Source organism: Oratosquilla oratoria, chromosome 38, assembly GCF_046742065.1.
Source record: "Oratosquilla oratoria isolate Oo_2021 chromosome 38, ASM4674206v1, whole genome shotgun sequence".
Lineage (NCBI taxonomy): Eukaryota > Metazoa > Arthropoda > Malacostraca > Stomatopoda > Squillidae > Oratosquilla > Oratosquilla oratoria.
In genome coordinates this window covers 22,003,630-22,011,003 of record NC_134814.1, presented here as the reverse complement: position 1 = coordinate 22,011,003, position 7,374 = coordinate 22,003,630, and positions in this window count along the sequence as shown.

The following is a 7,374-nucleotide window of genomic DNA, read 5'->3' as shown; positions in this document are numbered from 1 at the left end:
ATATCAGGTTAATCATTCAGTTTCAAATCCAGGTTACCTTAACCTGAGTTAGGTAAACTAGGTTACTTAACCTCGATTAAGGAGTGTAAACGGCCACCTGGGTTAACCCTATGGGGAACGGAGGTTCCTCCCAGCTGAATAAAATCATCTGGCGACAAAAATAGCTAAATGTGATAATACCCTGCTCTTCCTTCATCCTTTTTCATTCTCTATCTTCCTTCCGTCTCCCTATTTTATAATTTATTTGTTAGATTCCTCTCTCTTTACCCCCTTCTCTCGCTCGCTTTCTTCTCCCTCCCCCAGTCTCCTCTCCCCTCCACTCCTATCTGTCCCCCTCTTTTCCCTATCTCCCCCTCAACATTCTCTTCTTCCTCTCTTCCCTTTCCCCCTTTCTCCCTTCTTTCCTCCTCCCTTCGTCCTCTCTCCCTCTCCCATCACTTACTCCTTCCCTTCCCCCTTCCCAGCCTTGCATTTCTCCCTCTCCCTCACCCCTCCTCTCTCTCTCTCCCTCTCTCTCTTTCCATCTCTTCCTCCTTCCCTACCTCCCCTTCACCTCTGTCTCTTCCTCTTGTCTCCCCTCTCTTCCGTCTTCCATCCTTCATCGTCTTTCCCTTGGTCTCTGTCTCTGCTCCCCATAATGAATGATGCAGTCCTCTCCCTCTCCCTCCCTCTCTCTCCCTCTCTCCCTCTTGCCCCCATCGTCCCGATCGCGGTGGCCATTACTATTTCATGGGGAACACTTGTGCAATCCGAATCGGGCTTACCAACTGCGCGCCCTGCCACCGTTTTCTTTGCGCTTCGTCCTGTTTCTCAATTCATCGGACGAACCGAATAGAATGTTTACTAAAACCCCCATAAATATACGTTCAGGTGATGAATAAACCTAAAGGTACGTTTTAGTCGGTGCGATTATCGTTGAACGATGATCGTTCATTGCCCAACGATGATCGTCGAACGATTATTTAGAGCACTAAATCTTTGTTTTTGGATGATGGAGCTGTTTTGTTTCTGGCGACTGACGCTAGAGTCGCTCAAAAACAAAAAATTAATCCTCTAGAACAGGAGTTCTTACCCTTTTTTCTCCAATTCCCCACTTTTTATTGAACCAACTCTTTGACAAATTCGATTTTAACCCATGCAGTGTTTAGTACGTAAATATACAGTGTTGTCACTTTTACCCAAACATGACTTACAATACCTCATATATTGGTTGTTTTTGTTATTAAAACAGTCTGTAAATGGTTGTGATTTGTAAAGTAAGTCAACATTTGGATGTAATGTATTAAATTTGGAAGCACCATCGATTATTTGAAACAAATTGACAAAATGTGACAACAAGAAGACACCAGAAACAAAAAAAACAAAAAAAAAAAAAAAAAACATCGATAAAAAAAAAAAAAAGACATTGGTTCTTCTGTCCAACCGGTCATTCCCCACTTGGCAACTCCGCCATTCCCCACCAGTGGGGAATTCCCCACAGGTTAAGAACCACTGCTCTAGACCATCGTTGGACGATCATCGTTGAGGCATGAACGATCATCGTTCAACGATAATCGTACTGACCAAAACGTTTCCTAAGTAGATTTTATTCAGCCCAAGGCCAACCTTAGCAGACCTAGTACAAAAGGTTAAGGTGACATTCTGTGCCAAGAGCTTTATAGTTTGATGTTTGTCTGTCTTAAAGGGTTATTGGGCTATTTTTCCTCCAACCTCCAATTAATCGGCGGTACCGGCCACCTCCAGCACCTTTCCCGCCGTAAAATCACTTAAGACAAACTATTTTTTTTTTCTTAACAAAAAATGACATAGTCATTTGATATGCTGGAGGAAATTCGTTTTCCTCCAGCAGATCGGATAGCTCCCCGAAAGCTGCGGGCCGCAAATTTACTCCAACAGTCGGAGGAAAAAGACCCCAATGTGATAAGGCCTTCAGTGTTGGCTTTAGGATTATTAACATTGTGTCACACTTGATATATTTTATTCTGGTCAACTCCAAACTATTTACTTAATTAAGCTGTAGCTGAAAGATGATTTCTTGTGTACGTGTGTGTGTGGCTGTGTGTGTGTGTGTCTGTGTGTGTGTGTGTGTGTGTACGCGTGTACGTATGTGTACACAGGGAAAGAGAGGGAGTGAGTTTGCATATTATCTCAAAGGATTACAAAAGAGGAGCATGCCGACAGGAGACCTTTTGGTCCATATCTGTTCACACTTATTTAAATTATTCGTTCATTCGTATTAATTGATTTGTTTGTTTATTTTCTATTAATTGATTTATTGTTAGTCATTTCTTCATTGGATTGATGTATTTACTTATTTTATTCATTCTTATTGATTAATTTGTTTTATCTGTTTATATATTTATTAATTTATTATTTTCTTTATTCTATATATATATATATATATATATATATATATATATATATATATATATATATATATTATATATATATTTTGTCATTTTCTTTGTGTCGGTGTTCCCCCAAAATCAAGTACTCAACCTACATCGACCTTTCCACGCCCCGGGCCGGGAGCCCAGATCGGTACCCAATGAATATTTCACGCACAGGATTGCATATCAGGATTGAATAGTTTATAGAGGCAGCTAGGGGAGGGATCCAAGAAAAAGTTAAAATATCTTTTGGAGCGAAGCAGAGCTTGAACCTGTTACGGTATGGGCTTGTCTCCTTGTGTGTTTACTTGACTCTATAGGTAGGGGGATGGGGGGGGGGAGGAGTTTGCTGGGCGGGGGGGGAAGCTTGGGAGATGGGCGAAGTGTTCAGTAGTCATCGGGGGAGATTTTATCATTATTTTATTTTGTTTTTATTTTATTTTATTTTTTTGTCCATTGAATTTTTTTTTTTTTTTTTTTTTTTTTTTTTGGTCTTTGGTGATTTCAATGCAATGAGATGGCTTGAAGGAGGTAAGAGGGTATGTGAAGTTATGTTCTGTGCATATACACATACACTTACACTTATACACACACACACTCATACACACACTTATACTCACACGCACACTTATACACACACATACACACATACACGTACACTTATATATACACACACACACACCATACCCATGCTTAAGGGATACAATAACGGCTTACATTATTGTGATGCTTTGCAAGCTGGGAATGGGAACCGATCTTGGTTGCTCTGAGTTGGCAGAACCTGACGTTAACCTCCATAACGTTAGAAAGAAAAAAAATAGTCATATGGGATTTATTTCAATTATTGGGTTTTGATAAAAATTATGAAGAGATAGACAATTACAATTGGTGTTTATTTTAATTAAATGTTTAATTTGTGAAGAGAAATGATGTTCGTAATTAACTGTTGAACTCTTTATGTACAATGATTCGACATCACCCAACTCCCGAAATATATTATTATATTTTTATTTATTTATTTATTTATAGTTTTAGCTAAAGACTGGAGTAATCGAGAATAAATAAAGTTTTATAAGGATTTTTTTTCCAATTGATCCAGAGTTCAATGAAATAGGTTGAGGACAAATTAGAAAATATATACATTTTTTATTTTGTGTATTTTCTTTATCTTTATTTAATTATTCATTACTTATTGCCCAAGGGGTTTATAAACGACAATGAAGTTAAGGCTGAAGGTGCAGCAGACAGATCATAATTATGATATTGATAATAAGCGAAATGTCGCATTAATTAAGTTAATTCTGGAGAATTAGGCAACGAATACTCATCAGAATAATCATGCAGTACCCGTGAATACACTCTCATGCAATTGCAGGCTGCTCCAAGCAACACCTCACTGAATATTCCAGTATTTTGAAAATATACGTTAAATTTGAATTTTCAAATATAACGGAAATTTAACCGTTTCGCCACGTTTCCAGGAGTTTGAAAATATGGGTTGAGTCCTCGGGCGATCCACGTTTCAATTTCTGCGTTGCCTCCAGTGTTCTTCCGATGTTGATGACTTAGAATTAAAGTGCATTGTGGTTGATAAAAATGTACAACACACACACACACACACACACACACACACACACACACACACACACACACACACACACACACACACACACACACACACACACAAACATATATATATATTTATATATATATGTACATATATATATGTATATATATGTATATGTGTATATATATATATATATATGTATATATATATATATATATATATATGTGTGTGTGTGTGTGTGTGTGTGTGTGTGTGTGTGTGTGTTATAGCGAAATTCCACCGTCTTGCGACAATTCCAGGTGTTTGAAACATACGTTAGATTTGAAATTTTGAAAGTAACGAAATTTAACCGTCCTGTGTCTAGGGTTTTGTAAATGTACGTTAGATAAGAATATTTGATAATAACGGAAATTGAATTGTCTTGCCACTCTTCCAGGAGTTCGGAAATATACGTTAGATTTGATTTTTTGAAAATAACTGATTTTAATCGTCTTGCATGTTCAGAACGTGTCTGTTTGTGACATCACTTCCCCTGGCCCCCCTCCCCCCTTCACTTCCTCCTCCTCCCTTTCCTCCCTCCTCCGCATCCCCCCTCATCCTCCTTCCCCACCTCCTACATTCTCCACTTCCCCTCTTCACTTCCTCCTCCCTCTCCACATCACCCTCCTCTATATCTCCTTCCTCCCCCTCCACCACATCCTCCCTCCCCCTTCACCTCCTTCCCCTCTACATCACCATCCTCTTCCCTTTCCTCCCTCCTCCATATCCCCTTTCCCCACCCCCTCCTCTCCACATCAACCCCCTCCTCCCTTTCCTCCCACCTCCATATCCCCCTCCTACGCTCCTCCACATCTTCCATCCTCCTCCTCCTCCCTCCCCCACATCCTCTATCCTCCATCGACATTTCTTATTTTCGTTTCTCTATGCTGAAGTGTTTGTTTAGATATTACAGCTTTATCCGGGTGTCCCTCTCTCACTCCGGAACCGGGGATAGTCTTGTTCAGGGTTCCAGAATATAATGCTGTAGCTACCCGGACACACAAAAAAGAAAAAAAAAAAAAAAAAAAAATTGTCATTGGACATGACATGTGTTGGGTGATTTTTTATGTATTATATGCAAACATACGCACATGTACACACGCGCACACGACTCGATGGCACGATGATAGAGTTCCCTGCTGCCACTACGGCGGTCCGGGTTTGAGTCTCGCCCAGGGCTGATCAAATTTCAGCATCACTGCACTGTGAGCCGGCACTCTGACTCTGGTGGGCAAGGAGTTGTGTGTGTGTGTGTGTGTGTGTGTGTGTAAGGTCATAGCATTACCCATAGATTAGCTATGTGTGAGCTCTGAGCTCTCATCCGGGAGGGTAATAGCTGTCGATCACGAGACTGACACATGATCCAAGCCCTGTTGAAACACACACAGTAATCTGTACACACACACACACACACACACACACACACATATATATATATAAATATATATATATATATATATATATATATATATATGTAGGTACACTTAAAGTGTTGTCAGCGACATTCTTGTCGTGAGTGGCAGGTGGCATTTTCGGCAGATGGGAATGTCAGTCTTACTTTCAGTTTTCCACCTGTTGGGGTCAACCTTTTTATTTCTATTTCTATTTTATTTTTATTTCTATTTTATTTTTCCTTTATCTTTTATATATTTCGTTTCCCAGGACCAGGTACGTAGTGTGTGTGTGTGTGATTAATATTGTCTAAAAGATCACGTGCTGTGCTCGTGATCGACAGCTATTACCCTCCTGGATGAGAGCCTAGAGCTCGCATATGGCTTGATCTACTGGTAATATGTGTGTGTGTGTATATATATATATATATATATATTATATATATATGTGTGTGTGTGTGCGTGTGTGTGTGTGTATACGTATTTGTGTACGTTTATGTACATATGTGTGTGTGTGTGTGTGTGCGTGTGCTCGAGCCTTTACAATGAATTTTGGCGAGTTCTTTGCTTAGTAGCAATGGTGTTATTTTCACCATATTTGGCGATAATCCAGCCTTATTTGACCTTATTTTCTTTTGAACAAACCTGAAAATTATCTAATGACAAATATCAACAATCTTCGATAAGGTCCCATACATTATTGATTTGACATGAAAATAATAATAATGATTATGGTAATGATAATAAGGGGTACATGAAGAATTGTCACCCCAGAACGCCCACGTGAAGAATCGTCACCCCACGAGATCCCACCTGAAGAACTGTCAGCTCAGTACTACGCCCAATATCAACAGTGCAATAAAGATCAAGGTTAGTTTAGGTTGAATGAGGGTTGTAATGATTATTGTCATCAACTTGTAGTACAACCGAAGAATCGTAAATCCAGGATGGCCCACACGAAGAACAATTGTCACCCTAGGATATAGCCCACATGAAGAATTGTCACCCTGTCGATGTTCTGGGGTGACGATTCTTTAGGTAATCCAATGATAATAATAATATTGATAATAATAGTAATAATAATATTAATGACACTAATAATAATAATAATAATAATGATAATAATAATAGAAATAATAATATTGATAATAATAATAATAATAATAATAATAATTAATAATAATAAACGAAGAAAACTTGTTCATTAACAAAAATAACAATATTGACAATATATAGTTATTTTCAATAAATATTGAACCTATGGAAGGAAAGGGAGGGGGAGGCAAGGGGTATTTTAAGAACGCCATCTCTTATCAGTAGGCGGAACTAAAGGTGATATCACACTGGGCTCTTTTTCCTCCGACTGTCGGAGCAAATTTGCAGCCCGCAGCTTTCGGGAAGGAATTCTTTTCCTACAGCAAATCGAATGACAAAAATTATTAAGAAAAAATAGTTTACCGCAGTGACTTTAATGCCGGAAAGGGCGCTGGAGGTGGGCGGTACCGCCGATTAATCGGAGGTTGGAGGGGAGGGAAACTAATGTCGGCGATTTTATTTTCCGACTGTGTAGTTAGGTTAGGGCGCCTTGAACAAGATTAAAAATGGAGATTAAACGAAACTTGATTATCGGCTTTTTTTCTATATTTCTTGTGCAGTAACGAATAGGAAGGAGAATTACGATGATAAACGGAGGAAATAGAAAGTGTGAAAAGATAATCTGATAAAGATGAAGAGAAAAATGACAAGAGAAGCAAAGAAGAAGATGAAGATGTTGATGGAAAAAGAAGTGTATGTGTGTATGTATGTATATGTATATATATATGTATATATATATATATATATATATACATATATATATATACATATATATATATATATATATGTATGTGTGTGTGTATGTGTGTATGTATTATCAGGCAAATATGCAGACACACATACACACACAAACATTCACATATGCACGCACACATGCCCACAGGGCTTTTTC